Below are 15,415 nucleotides of genomic sequence, written 5' to 3' on the forward strand. Positions count from 1 at the left end.
CTGAACACACACCCCTTCCCCATTGCTGTCATGTGACCACACAGACCTCTGACAGCAGCCCTGCTTCTCTTTTCTAGCCTGTTGTACTACGCTACTGCATTATGGGGATCTGCAGTTCCATCCTGTATCTACAAACTGCTGCTATTTTTCAGGGTTATGCACTTACTATACATTATACACCACATGCTGATTGCTATACTGTACAGTAACTTATATATCCCATATCCAGCTGCTGTGTTATCAGGGTTATGCACTTACTATACATTATACACCACATGCTGATTGCTATACTGTACAGTAACTTATATTATCACATATTCTGCTGTCTCTAAATGTTTCTTTCATTAGTTTTACATGTTTTATTCAGAATAATACATCATTATTCTTGGGGTGTGGAACCAATTGTCTGCATGTCGATGATTTCTTATGGGAAAATTTGCTTTGGTTTAAGAGTGATTTGGATTACAAGCATGGTCCCGCAATGGATTATGCTCGTAATCCAAGGCACCACTGTATACTTTTTATACATTGTACATGCTTAGCTGAATTTAAAAAGTACATGTAGATTTCCATCTTTCTAACAAAGACTGAAATAAAATTCAGTCCCTCAGCAACTAATACAGACCTGGACTTATCATTGCTGTAAATGAGTTTTGTCATCAGGAAAACCTCTTAACCTCTTTCAATATAAGTTATTAGAAAATTGTAACACTATGGGGGGGGGGGCATCTCTAGCTCAGGACCCCATTGAACGACGATGAACTGCAAATTATCACATAGTCCTGTCTTGACAGGTGAGGTCTTATCCTGTATGAAGTGGCTAGACATTCATTTGAATGACCACTATGTTCTACATTTACAATATAGTGACTATTACAGCGGCAATGTGTGGCCACAATTTCCATCATTGCGAAGCTATTGAGAAGCTACATCAATCTATGTATCTCTCTGTATGTGGTATATCTATCGCCTGTAGAATTTACACACTACAGTCAGAAAAGAGAAGCAGAGAAGTTGTCTTACCTTGTTCCTGTGCTCTTCAGAAGTTTGCAGCTACTGAGCTTGTAAACTAGTTTAAGTACTTAGTAGCTTCATCAATGAATAATGAGTTGTGGAGAATGCTATCTTCACATCCCTTCTACTTAAAGAGGTGTAAGCGATTGCGAAAGCCTGACACTTTGTATGTACATGTCTGGAGCTATGTATTTAAATGAGCCCTTCCTCAGCTCTGCCCACATCACCACACCAGAGCTTCATTCTAAGAGTGTCTTGTCTCACCCACAAAACTTTCAGATACACACAATGCATCAAGCCTGAAGAAGGCGAGACGGGAAGGAGAAAGCAGCCTCAAAGGCTACGCACCAGCGAAGGTCAGTGACATTATATTGCTATCTCTGTGGGGGGTATTTTACAGATTAATATTGTGTTTTCTGATAGTAATCTATTATTCTCAATAAGCATATTCCCACATTATGTTGATCGATATATCTGTATACCTCTGAGTATGTACTTTGACTTTTTTGTTTACTTTTATCTATATTACTCATCTAATGAATGATGTTTATGAGCTTTCTCATCACCAATCTCATGTTCTGCAGAATAGGCACAATTCTTTCCAATATAGTTTACTACGCTGGGAAATTATTATAGATGTATAAGGTAGTATGTACATTTATTAGTTTAAACCTTATTTGTAGGTTTAGTGACTCAGTGTGTCATGGGCAGCACTGTAACCTGATAGATCTAGGTTATAGAACAAAATCTGGAAAGGCGTCCCACCTGCCATGTGTAATTTATAGTACTGGTTTTTGTGTATCAGAGGAGCCTTTAGCCCTGCTTAAGTACCAGGGCCTAGGTAATACTGCTACCTCTGCTCCCTGTTAGGGACACATAGAGAGGATCCAGCTACTGAAGGCATTCATTTTATTAGACATATAATTATACATGCATGAAGTGTTTGCAAAGAAGGGTGTATATAATCACCATCTATTTTAGTTGACTGTGAATGCATGATTTTTTTTTTATAAAATTCAGTAGGCGTCCTAAGTCCTAAATGCTGACCATGCCAAATCTGAAATGCCCTCAAACACCATTTTGGAAAACCTTTTGCAAGCTTATATTTTATTTAAAGGCCACAACCACACAATGCCTTTATTTGACAAACATTTTTTTTTTTTTGGATGGACGTCATTTCCTCAAATAATAGATGATATATATCCAAAAAATAATGGCAATCCAAAAAAATAAGGGACGTTGTGTGGTCATGACACAAAGCACTGAACATAATATTAAATCTAAATACAAAATGTACCAAACATTGCACAAGACAGTCATTACAGTACAACATGACGGCCTTTCCAAGCTTAAACTATCATTTTTAATATATAATTAAATAGAGAAGTATGCAAAACTCTAATTCATTGTGATTCTCTTACTTTGAACTAAAGAAGAAAATACTTTTGAATTTAGTATTCTCTGAAATTCACATGTCAGCTGTCCTATCTGTGGTGGCAAATTTCCTGAGTGTGCTCTGACTGATATATATATATATATATATATATATATATGCACACACATATATATATATATATATATATATATATATATATACATCTATAGAGAGAGAGAGAGAGAGAGTTTATTTCCCATGATTCCCATTTATTTTTTTATTTTGGAAGCCTCATTTACAGATCATTGGCTAGTCTTCAAATTATATTATTCAGTTGTTATGCAGGTGAATCGGTTCAGTAGCATGAAGTTTCTGCACATACTTTTTCACTCTTGACTGAACAACAAAGGCTCTTCTTAGTCCTCCTCCTCCTCACAGACAGATCATTGTTAGGTCATTGCTATTTTGCTAGTGGAATAATTTAGAAAGTCAGAATGACCAGGATAAATTCTCCATTATTGAACAGACCAATGTCCTTTTGCTTTTTTTTTTCTTAGCAAATCAATGAGCATGGGCATTTTTATAGAAACAGAACTATTTTCAACAAGAGCAGTGACAGCTTAAGGCCATGACCACACAACATTTTTTTTTTTACTGTGAAAAGCGGCCGTCAAATGGGTAAAAAAAGACGTTGTGTGGTATTTGACTAAAGAGGATCAAGGTCTCCCTTGTTTTAGTAAATACTTTTATTTTAAGGTGGCTGGCTATATTCTTTCCCCTGTGGTCGGTGACCTGCCAGGCTGTGAGGGGGTCCCTTGGGTACTTATCCTGGTGGTCCCGAGTAGAGATATGACTCATCCGGACTATCGGTACCGCCATCCAAAGAAAGGGGAGATGACCCAAGGATGGAGTAGTGACTGTGTAGGGGCCAGAATAATAATCACTGAGTCCTGTCATCATTAATAAAATCTTCTTTCCTGTGAGAATATTTTGTACAATAGCTGATCATAGACTACAGACGTTACAGAACAGAATCTGCGCTAAGAGCCTTTGGAGCAGAAGAGCTAAGCTGGCCTGGTTGTGTGCTGAGAGTGCTGAGAAGTAGAGTGAGCTGAGAACAGTAGAGAGGAGATTGTGCTGAGAGTGCCAACCAAGGGTAGATGTGTGCTCTGCCGGAACTTTAGAAGAAGAAGTAGAATACTGAAGAATATTTGAAAATAGAAGTATACTTGTGCCCGTGTTTCGACCTTTGTTGTCGCTGTACCACCTGTTGCCCTACAGTGTCAGGTGACTCGTCCTATTAGGGTGACACAAGCCCCAGACCTTGTTACCTGGGTTGAGCAAGGTGGCCAAATTACCTGGTTACACCTGCGTATGTAGGCTTGTAGCAACTTTGCTCTATCTGGATCAGTTCCTCTTGTTTCAGGATACTGTCCTGCACTTTTAGAGATGTTCACTGCGTGGGTTGGGGCCATCTCTGACTTTTCCTCTCTCAAGTAGTTTAGTACTGCATAGTTGGACCAAAAATAGTATCTAAAAGAAAATCTCTCCGTCTCCCATGTGCGTCCGTCCACTACCACACTCCTGACCAGACTACACTGGACACTGACTTGAGGGGGGACTCACTAAGTGTGGGCTTGTACTTTCTCTCCCCATGTGACAACTTCCTACAGGAAGTGTAAAGTCCCCTGTGAGTGGTGGAGAAGAAAAAGAGAAAAGAGTGCAAAGAGAAAAAGGAGAACAGAGATATGTGAAGAAAAGAAGAGGGCTCTCATTGGTGCGCAGCTAATAACAAGCAATAACCCCTTGTTCACTACAGCTGTACAATATACAAGTGCATATATACATAATAGCGACATCTAGTGTTAAACTTAAGTTGTTAAACTTCATTACCACGTTAACTTGTAGTACAGGCTTTTGCGAGGGGTGTATAAACTAAATACACCCGTGGTAGGACAACACAGATGCACATGAGGAGCAAAGGCTACCTCATTTGAACAGCATGGCTACAAATTGTTGAACAAGTTAATGCTGGCTATTATAGAAAGCTATTAGAACTCAAAGTGCCGCTTACCACATAAAGTGATTGTGGCTTGTAGCACACAAATACCAGGACCCAAGCAGAACTTTCTCTAGACCTTTAGATAACCTCTGGCAATTTGCCTTCTTCCTAAAATGCATCCTTGTAATGGCCTCCTTAATCCATTGCTCTATTGTTCAGTTCTCATGCTCATGTACTTATTGTAGGCACTTTATTTTGCTGCTATTAGGAAATAATGTTACCATAGAAGGGTTATTTGCTCTACAACAATGTCTGGGCAGGTTGTCTGTGTCACAAGAATGCAGGACCAAAGGTTTCCCAGCAGAGCAATGCCTTCATCAGATAAGACTACCTTAAGTCATGGCTCTATGGCTGAGGAGTCTGCAAATGTAAGGACCTTTATGTAACAAGCTGCAAAGCCTTTTGGCTTCCTGTGTTTAGTTTCTTTTTTAACCAGTACAAGACTAAAAAGCTGCCTTCAAGAGACTGGACCTAAATTTCAAAAAAGTATACCTTCGATAACTTTGATAAGTTTTAAATAAAAGTCCTGACCTTAATCCAATAGAAATGTTGTAGAAGAACCTGAAGCAAGAGTAGAAGAGTTGAATGGGCAAACGTTCCTTCAAGCTCAAGTTCTGTTCCCGACGCAGGCGCACTGCCTGCGCTGAAGATCCTCGAAGCTCTCCCGGGCAGCTGAGTTCCTCATCGGAGATGCTCGGTAGATGGGAGAGCTTTGGGAGAATGACAGAGGCTTTTGGGAACCTCCTGCGCCTCTGCCATTCTCCCGAAACTCTCCCGGCTGACGAGTGCCTTAGAGCCTCTCTGATGAGACGCTCAGCTTCGGGGACCTCCGGAGAAGGCAGTGTACGTCACACTGCCTGTGCTGGGAACGGGATATGAGACGTGCGGCTGCCGGGAACAGGACACAGGTGAGTTGATTGTTGTTGTTTTTTTTTCTTTAGCTGCAGCTAACCCCTGCCTGACAGCAGCAGGGCTCCAGCTAGTAATCCCTGCTGCAGTCAGGCAGGGGCTAACAATTTCCTGCATATAAGGCGAACCCCTGAAAATCTTCTATAAATACTGTACTTTTTCCACTTACAATTTTCTTAATAAATAAATGCCCATGTCTAATATTTTTGAAACATTTGTTTGACTTGGTTGACTTTTTCTACTTCAGGACTGTGTAAAAATCTAATGTACTTTTAGGTCAAATTTTTGTGGAAATATAGAAAATTCTGAAGGGTTCACTAAGTTTTTAGTACAGTAGAGTTGTCGGAAGGAGCTTCTGAAAGCAAGGTGTTACGAAAAGGCTTGGAAAAAACTGGGAATGTTACCTGTAAACAGTATTTAATGGGAAGCATTCCTGTATTCTGCTGTGTGATGATTGTAGAAAAATTGGACTTAACCCCCCCTTCCCCCTCCAATAGTCCCGTTGAGAGGAAACACATTTCTGGAGGTAGTACTCCAGATTTATTTCTTAATTATTGTCCAGTAAATGATAACTGAAGAGAAGTTTAGAATGATTTCCATTCTTCTACAGACTTCATACTAGTATCTCAATTTAAAACAACCTCCACTGTTCAAGATAATGGGGGTCCATAGAGAGTCAGAACTGGCATCCTGTTTATACAGTGGTTCAGTATCCTGATATAAAGTCCTTATTATCATGAAGCCAGAAATTGGGTAGTCAGAACTGTAGAGCAACTTTGCACTCCCTAGAACCAAGAAACCTTATTGTTCAGTCAAAGAATGTTGGGAATTGGATCCTTAAGCAGCCTGAGGTGATTATTTGGTGCCACAAGAAATGCCTTGTCATGTGCTGATACTTCAAGAAGGTAAGAATCAGCACACACTAATATGCTCAAGGCATCACTAGAAGTCTCAAGCGGGAGGCGTTGACAGAACAGGACACAATTCTGAACAGCTGGAGGAGGCACAAACAGGGTAGGAAAAGAGTTGTGGCAGTTGCCAGCAGACCAGTGGGTGAACGTAACACGTAGAATATAAATTATGCTTTGCCATGTTTATTACAAATCTTCCAACTGTCCAGAGCAGTAGCAAATCCCCATAGAAAACCTCTACTGCTCTGGCCAGTTACAAATAGAGGTGGCATCAGAGAGCCCTGTGTCAGACTGAAGAGAATACACCACTTCCTGCAGGACATACAGCAGCCGATAAGTACTGGAAGGATTGAAATGATTTTAAATAGAAGTAATTTGCAAATCTTTATAACTTTCTCACACCAGTTAGTTAAAAACTGTTTTCACCAGAGTTCCCCTTTAAGAGGAAAAGAAGATGCTTGACCCCTAAATATTCAAGAGGAAACAGTGAGAGGTTATCTGGGGTAAAGATCAGAAGCAACATGAGAAAATATTATTTTACTGAAAGAGTAGTAGATACTTGGAACAAACTTCCAGCAGATGTGGTTGGTAAATCTACAATAACAGAATTTAAACATGTCTGAGATAAACATTTATCTAAACAGATAAAACTGATCATAAATGAAATACTACTAGGGCAGACTAGATGGACCATGTGGTGGCATTTGTGTGCATCCGTTTTGATCCGTTTTTCCATTGACTTCCATTATAAAAAAAACGGATTAAAACGGATCCGTTTTTTTTTTTACGGACGCAAAAACGTTGCTGACACTATTTTTTTTGTCCGTTAAAAAAAACGGATCCATTATACGTATTGCAAAAAAGCAGTGTGAACCCACCCTAAATCAAACCTTTCCCAAATAAAATACCTTGACTTTTGCCTGCTTGGCTTGGTTTGACAAACTGAGATCAACCATTTAACCATTAACCATTGAGATTAACAAACGGCTAAATTTTATAAAATTGTTGAGAAGGATATTGTTTTTTTTTTTTTCTAGTGAGATGTGAGACTGAAAGCACATGTACATAAGCCTAGGCTTGTGAACAGAATACTAATATAATTACATGGAAGATGAGAACATCTTCAGTGGCAAGAAAAACTAACACTTATTTATAAAATGATAAAACCTCAGTGTGATGTTGCTTTTAAAAATAGATCTGGTTCAAGTAATCATCACATTTTCAGTAAAGTATTACATTTAAGCATTGTTCTTTGTCCTAAGTAGTAAAGAATTTTGTGAGGGCCTTATTTCCTGGAAAGCCTAAAATAGGCTGAAAAATGTTTTTTTTTTTATATATGTTCATAGTAACACCATGAACAGTAAGGCTGGGTTCACACTACGTTTTTGCAATCCGTTTTTTTCATCCGTTTTTTGAAAAAAAAGAAAAAAAAAAAAGATGAAAAACGGATTGCAAAAACGGATGCATTTCTGTGCATCCGTTTTGATCCGTTTTTCCATTGACTTCTATTATAAAAAAAACATCAAAACGGATCCGTTTTTTTGACAGACACAAAAACGTTGCTGACATTTTTTTTTGTCCGTTAAAAAAACGGATCCATTAAACGTATGCTAAAAACGCAGTGTGAACCCAGCCTAAGCATTATTATTATTATTTTTATGTCTTTTCATTTCAAGAACTTTTCTTTTTTTGTGTTTAAATTACATTTTAACTTTGTCTGTTTAATGCTTTTTTACTCAGCTGTTGTATTTCAAGTTTATGATGTGTTATGCTGTCTGTTGACCCAGGGCATTTAACCAGTTATGTGTGAAACTGTGCTACTGAAATGGTATATTTAAACTTATCATGTCTGAAGCTGTGCTGCAGTATCTTAAGTGAAGTGTTTCTACCTTTGTATTATGTGTGATGCTGTGCTGCTGAGCTTGCATGTGAGCATGTGAAACCGTAGTAGAATATCTTAACACTGTCATATGCAGTGTTGGACTGGCCCACCAGAGGACCAGAGGATCCTCCGGTGGGCCCCCAGCTTTAGAACCTGCACAAACATTAAGTGACATTGACCATTTCTCATTGGTTCTTCATTGGTGGGTCCCCAGGATCATATCCTCTAAGTGGACCCCAGATACCCCAGTCCGAAACTAGTCATTGGTGAAACTAATACTGCAAACAGATCACTGATCTTAAAGAGATGGCCAAAGAAGATGCAGCTTTATGATCATGCAGCTAGGACTGCATGGATTTCGTTAGTGATGGCCATGCAGCCTTTGCTTTTAAGATGTAAAATAATAAAGATGTACTTACCTGCTGACGTTCCGCCGGTATTCTCCAGCATTGTCTGTGGGATTCCCCTATCATTATTTTTAAGGTGCAAAATAATAAAAATGTACTTACCTGCCCACGTTCCCCTGGTGTCCTCCAGCATTGTCTGTGGGATACCCCGATCACTGCAGCTGCAGTTCAGACTTCTGGTCCTGTCCCTGAAATGACAAGCCACTCAGCCAATCACTGGCCAAAATGGGACATTGAGATTAATGGGCTGAATGTAGTATTTTGGTGACAAGGGGATTAAGAGGTGGTGGGGAACAGAGAGGTGACAGCCCATTTACAGTATCCCACAAGTATGTCTATATACACAAATACAAACACAAACTCATAATTAGTGAACTTCAGAAAGGTTCCCAGCTTCAGCCACGTGGCCGAATCCAAACTCCTGATGCCTGTAGAAATTGGAGTGTACCCTAGGGCTGCCAGGAGAATGTGGATACAGCCATAAGCTGGATCCATGTTTTCCAGGACTCCCTAGGGCAGCATCCAGCTGAGTGCTAAGCCAGCAGTTTTCTGAAGTTTTATCAACACTACTCATACTCCCACATACACATTATATTCACACTTACTTTGTTCATGCACACACACACACACACACACACACACACCATATGCACACACACACACCATATGCACACACACACACACACACCATATGCACACACACACACACACACACACACACACACACACTATATGCACATTTTATGCATGCACACACACTATATGCACGCTCATACACATACATTCTAGGGTGGCTCTATCAGACAGGTGCTGTAGTCTGTCCAGATGCAATCACACTCCGGTAGTGGTAGGCCGAGATACAGCCGGACCTTAAGACGTTACTTTGTGACGCCAGTGCCAGTTGGGCACACAGGTGTGATAGCATGCCTGCTTTTATTTTAGAAGGCCGGTTGTACCCTCTTCCCTTGTGAACTGTGTCCTGCCGGTTGCTACGGGATCCCTTGGGATAATATTACGGTTGGCCGGAGTGGTGTAGTGACCCTCCTGAACTGTCACCAACAGAAGGGGGAAGTGTCCCAAGGCTATAGTATACACTGCATCGGTGTGAGAAGAATCACAAAGTCTCTTTAGCATAAATAACCTTGTTTTTACTTGAAAAGTACTTATGTGCAGCAAGTTATACAGCTTTGCTATGACAGTATAGGTTTCTCTTGAGAAACCACTTGATAATACACTTAAATAATACTTCATAATAATGAATACTTACTTGACAATATAGCAACCAGATCTGCAATAGGAATGTAGTAGAGGGTACACTCGTGTAAACTGAGTAGCGTGTTGAGAGATACAAAGAATCAGAGTAGCAGAGAAGAGAATGTTGTGAGAGTCTCAACCCAAATAGCACTGTGCTCTGCCGGGATGCTGGAGGATGAGATAGAAGAATACTCACAAAAAGAGGAATACTTGTGCCTGTGTACTGACCTCTGGGTCTTCACACCACCAAATGCCCACCAGTGTCGGCTGAACCGTCCTATGACGGTGACACAAGGCCCCAGACCTTATTACCTGGGATGAGTAGAATGCTGAGGGTTCCCTCCTGACAACTGTGCTGCGAGATAGAGTTCCTAGGCTCTTAGCAACTTTGCTCTATCCGGATCAGTTTCTAGCTTACTGCTGTCTGTGGATACTGTCCTGCTCTGTGACTCCCCTAGTCCACGGCGGGGGTTGAGGTTGTCTCTGACTTGTCCTCTCCTGTGAGGGTTTAACACTGCATAGCATTACTAGCATAGCAATTAGTAATTGTGTAGCATTACTTAGTAGAAGCTGTTAGCTGTGTCTTGTCTTGCTTCCTACCCAAATGGGGTTCTGGCTTAGACTGACCTGCTGAGAGGTAGGGGACCTGGCAGAGGGCCAGGGCCAGAGAGGACCACTGTAGAAAGCTGTCTAGCTTGCATTTTTCCTCTACAATGTCCAACACAAAAGACTCCTGAGGAAAGCGCTATGCATCGGCGATACACGTGGGGTGTTTGATTTCCTGCTACATCAGGACACTATACTGTGGGGTAGTATATTTGTATCATGTTTGTGCATTATGTTATTTATGTTATATTGCTTTTCCCCTCTTGTAACTCTTTTTTTTAGTCCCATTCCAGCTTATTTAGCTTGAGTCTGTAGCAGTCAGCAACCTCCTGTATCTTAGGAGGCAGCCGTTTTGCGATTTTAGATGTTTTTAATTTTTGTAGCCGGTGTCAAGAAAACTCTTTTATAAATCACTTTAGGTGTGCTCCTCACTAATATACCCTATGATTCTTTCTTTTCCTTGGTTATATATAGTTCATTCATAGGGCAGGGGGCGGCACCCTAATTCTGAACATTTCATTATTTGTTCTATATATTTTTGTGGTGCCCACCTATATCCTAATTCGAGACAAAATAGGTAACGGCATCCAGGAGGTGGTATGTGGTGTAATAAAAACTGTTTAAGCAAGCAATGTTTCAACTACAGAGGTTTTTTTGTGGTTGAAACGTTGCTCTTTTGTTCTGTAGTATGATGAAATTTGTGTTTTTATTACACCGCATACCGCCTCCTGGATGCTGTCATTTAGTTTGGATTATGTGAATTTAAATAGACTTCTTAGAGTCTTTGTACATCATCATAAAGGGCCTCAGAGCCTGTAAGTGACCGCACACAGAAAAATGCAAAAAAGCATGTAAGGATCAAGAAGTCAGGGGAAATCCATAGAGCAGATTCTTTCCTGCATGGACTTACCAATGACATACTTTCTCTCATGACTTCATGCTCTCAGCTGGTAATACATTTTTCCAATAGCTTATATATTGCTTTAGTGGGTAAGTAGGTTATTTCCCAATCATTTTAGCTGATGTTTATTAATTTATTAAAAAAAAAAATTTTCATTTACATATTTTACTGTCAATTTTTATTGCATATTTATTACTATCAATGCTTAACAGCCATCAATTATTAAATATTTATTCATTGTCCATAAATTCTAAACATTTTTAATGTGGAAATTAAAATGCATTAGACGGCATTAGACTGCCAAAAATAGTCTTGATGTTAATGAAATAATATCTTGATGTTATAAATCAAACTGTCAAAGCCCATTGGTGATGATGTGTGTAATAACTATATAGCTCATAATGAAGAATTAGGCTATGTTCACACAACGTATATTTTCGTAAAATCATGGCCGTTGTTGCCCATTGCAACAAAGGGTGTGATTATTATGAAAATATACGTTGCCTTGCCGTCTATGGGACCCCGGCTGGGATCCCTTATGGCGCTGCCAACAACTGACATATACATTGAATAGCGGCCGCAGAAGACCCTGTCAGTGCACACTATAGAGCGAGCAGCTCTGGCTGCTCGCTCTATAGTGTGCAATGGGGAGTTCTGATGTGGGCATGCCCCCCGGGGCTAAAGATCACCTTCCAGTACTGCAGTACTCGCCGGGATGAACTTTTCAGAGACTGGCCGTTCCATGACCCGGCAGGTCTCTCCTGTTGTCTGAACATAGCCTTAAGCTGCATTATTTGATATGTAGATAGCACAATAGGACTCTATCACACTTCCAATCACACTTCCAGTGTAAGTCACCTTGTGGTATAAAAATTATTTTGAAAAATGCAAAAGAAATTGGAAACTTTCAAGAAGTTTGGTGGTAATTAGATGTGAGCAAACTGAATCCATTGAACCTTGGTTCGTTTCGAACTTTGCCAAACATTTGCTTCTACAACTAACTGAACTTTTGGTCGAGTTCGATAGAACCTTTTACCAAATAGCAATCTAAAATGTTTTTTTTTTTAGATGTTTTAGGACAGTGGCTTGAGCAAGATATTATCTGTAAAATTGTCTGTAAAAATAAATAACAGTAAATATATGAAATAAAAAGATAACTTGATAGCAAAATACTTCTTTTTTGAATTGACTGTAATACATGTAGAGAAACTCAAAAATAAATTAGAGAGAGAAAGAAAGAGAGAATAATTGAAGTAGGTTGCATTTGTATTTATGGTCATAAGTTACAGTAGTTTAGGTACACAGAAAGACAGACATATTGGACCATATTACTTTTAAAAACTAACAGACAACATGTACAACTACAGGAGGTTGCATTGACCCCCTGTACTAGTACACGCAGTAGCTTTGTGAAAGTACATAGCACAACTATTTGTGATTCTAAGGGTACAAACCCACACACCGTATACACAGCTTATTTACTGCTGCGATACGCAGCAAATACGCAACAAATACGCAACAAATACGCAGCAGATTAGATCTAAATAACTGAACACAGCATCAAATCTGCACCACCAAATCTGCTGCGTTTTTGCTGCGTATCTGCTGTGTATACGGTGTGTGGGTTTGTACCCTAAATCAGGGCTGTATTAACAGCTGCTGCTGCCCTAGGCACTAAACCTGGAGACGCCCCATCTACACGCACCTATTGGCGATACCAGACCTGACCAATACTACCATACCCCCCACCCCCCTGGAAAAGACACCAGATTTACTGGCAAGTCTGAACGGGAGGAGGGAAACTAAAAAAAATAAAAACAAAAACAAAATTGTTTTTTCTGTCCTCCTGCTCCCTGGTGCTGCCCCCCCCTGCAAGGTGCTGCCCGATACCGGTGCCTAGTGGTAAATACGGCCCTGCCCTAAATGTGATTCTTAAAGGAGTCTCTTGCTATGTACATTATTAGAGAGTCCACACAGAAGTGAGGTCTTTCCATTGACTTTCTATGGACCTCAGTGCAAGAACACTTACATACAGTATGTATAAAGGGGAGAGAAGAAGGCACAATGATTTTGTATAATTCTGTTAAAAATACTGTAACTCCTGCTGAGCATACTTTATTTTACTACTGTACCTTGATTAGAAAACAAAAACAAACTTCAACTACAGCATATCAATAGCCTCAGCTGTACCATTTTCGCTTGTATGGTCATATTGACATATATAGATGCTATAAAAAAACAAACACCCCCCCCCCACACACACACACACTGTTACCACCGTTAGGTGGTACCACCATTGCTACTGCCCCATACCGCTAATGACACTATATTAACAGAGAAACATGTCAGGGTCTACATCATTAGATGTTTTAATTAGTTAAGAGTTCCAGTCTAAAAAAAAATAACCAATATGTGTGAATCGTGGGGGGCAGGGGGACCATAATCTTTATTCTTACTTTTTGAACCCTTGTGTCATTTCTTTAATTTTTTTTATATGAGTTTATAGGTAGTTTACCACTACCTATTAGAAAATGTCTTAGCTTTTTGACCTTATGGGAATTGAATGTTGTATTTTTTTTTTCTTTGAAAGCAATCTATATAAGAACGTGCAGTTTGCTGTTATATCTATTTAGCTGAAAAATTGTATGCTGGTGTGCATACCACCCTAATGGATGCTAAAGGACATTCTACTTTGACTCCTTTGGATAAAAACAACCTGTGAATATGAGCTTTTCCTAGCTTATAAGCCAAACATTTATATGTCTGCTCTATTGTCAGATACTTTCTGACAGCTGAGAACTAAGCAAACTATTCTCCCTAACAATGCCTCAAGCAATGAGAACAGCACATTTATACATGTTAGCTGTTCAGGTGTGTCATATTTAAGATGATGCTAAAAGTATGTACCAGTCTGGTTTCTCTCCAGTTTTTGTTTCTCATAATTTTGTAGTAATACAGAGTCATAGCTATAGCAATATTGCTCTGTAATAGAGATGAATAATAAGTTATTCATTAGACCTTTGGTTCACAAGACACTACATGTTGGGCCTCCTTGAGATATCTCCACTGCCCTAATGCCATGCTTTGATGCATTGCAGGGTGTATGATCATAGCTTTCTGGACCACAGTTCTTTGCTGCAATTTGCTTTGGTTTAAGGTACATAAATTAGAAACAATAAAAAATACAGCATTAGATTATTTATAGTTGTACTCTGATGTTATGTAAAAATAATAAAACTACTGTAGAGGCATATTGCATTGCTTGTCCTGGTTAAGCAGCTGCTCATTGCTACAGATCTCACAATATATTTGCTTCCTCTCGGTTCTTAATCAGTCCTTCCACCCTGCCTACCCCCTTCCCACATCACTCCTTCCAGTTCCCTTCCCACAGCTGTGGCTCTTGAACCCTGCACAAAGTGGTCTCTTTTTGGCTAGGTTCTAGAGATGAGTGCAACTCAAGCATGCTCAACTCTGATTGTTCAGCATTTGAGATCTGGTGGCTGAAGAAGTTTGATGCAGCCCTAGGGAATCCTGGAAAACATAGATACAGCCTATGGCATGCTCATGTTGTGCTAATCTGATTTTCTGCAACAAATATGAGCATACAGCACGTTTGTAACTTATTTGATACATTTGGCACCAACACTTTCCGGCAATACATAGCTTAGTGTATGTACTTATTATTACTTTATTTATTTATTTATTTATTTATTTATTTAAGCACCCTTGATTCCAGAGGGCTATACAAGCGATAGGGGTAACAAACAGGAACATTACAAGAAGGTAAATGGCAGACAGATACATGGGGAAGAGGACCCTGCCCACGATGGCTTACAATCTATAAGGTACTGGGAGAGAAACAGGAGGTAAAATGCAGCCAGTCAAGTGTGTTGCAGAATTATTATAGGTTGTAGCCTAGTTTAAAGAGAAAGGTTTCCAGGTTACTTTTCTAAGGATTTGTGCAATACCATTTATATCTTCAATAGAGATCCGCTCTATTTGTTTGTGTCGTATCAGTAAAGTCCCATTATGAGTTTTGGTTTCAATAATTTTTCATAGAACATTGTAATTTTTTTTATAGTTTAATCGTGAAA

At 39.6% G+C, this 15,415-nt stretch overlaps 2 protein-coding genes across 3 annotated transcripts in view; one reads left to right on the forward strand and one right to left on the reverse strand.

Moving 5' to 3' along the window:
* The window catches only part of LOC138778788 (dual oxidase maturation factor 1-like), a 37,591-nt gene extending 36,457 nt beyond the window's left edge, over nt 1-1,134 (reverse strand). For both annotated transcript variants that reach the window (XM_069956530.1, XM_069956522.1), the window contains exon 1: nt 1,024-1,134. The gene's annotated coding sequence lies outside the window, so the exon portion shown is untranslated. The remainder of the gene's footprint in view (nt 1-1,023) is intronic.
* Nucleotides 1,135-1,234: 100 nt separating this feature from the next.
* Nucleotides 1,235-15,415, forward strand: part of LOC138800082 (dual oxidase 1-like) — a 105,959-nt gene continuing 91,778 nt past the window's right edge. The window contains exon 1 of the mRNA XM_069981891.1: nt 1,235-1,370. The gene's annotated coding sequence lies outside the window, so the exon portion shown is untranslated. The remainder of the gene's footprint in view (nt 1,371-15,415) is intronic.

This window comes from Dendropsophus ebraccatus, chromosome 1, assembly GCF_027789765.1.
Source record: "Dendropsophus ebraccatus isolate aDenEbr1 chromosome 1, aDenEbr1.pat, whole genome shotgun sequence".
Classification (NCBI taxonomy): domain Eukaryota; kingdom Metazoa; phylum Chordata; class Amphibia; order Anura; family Hylidae; genus Dendropsophus; species Dendropsophus ebraccatus.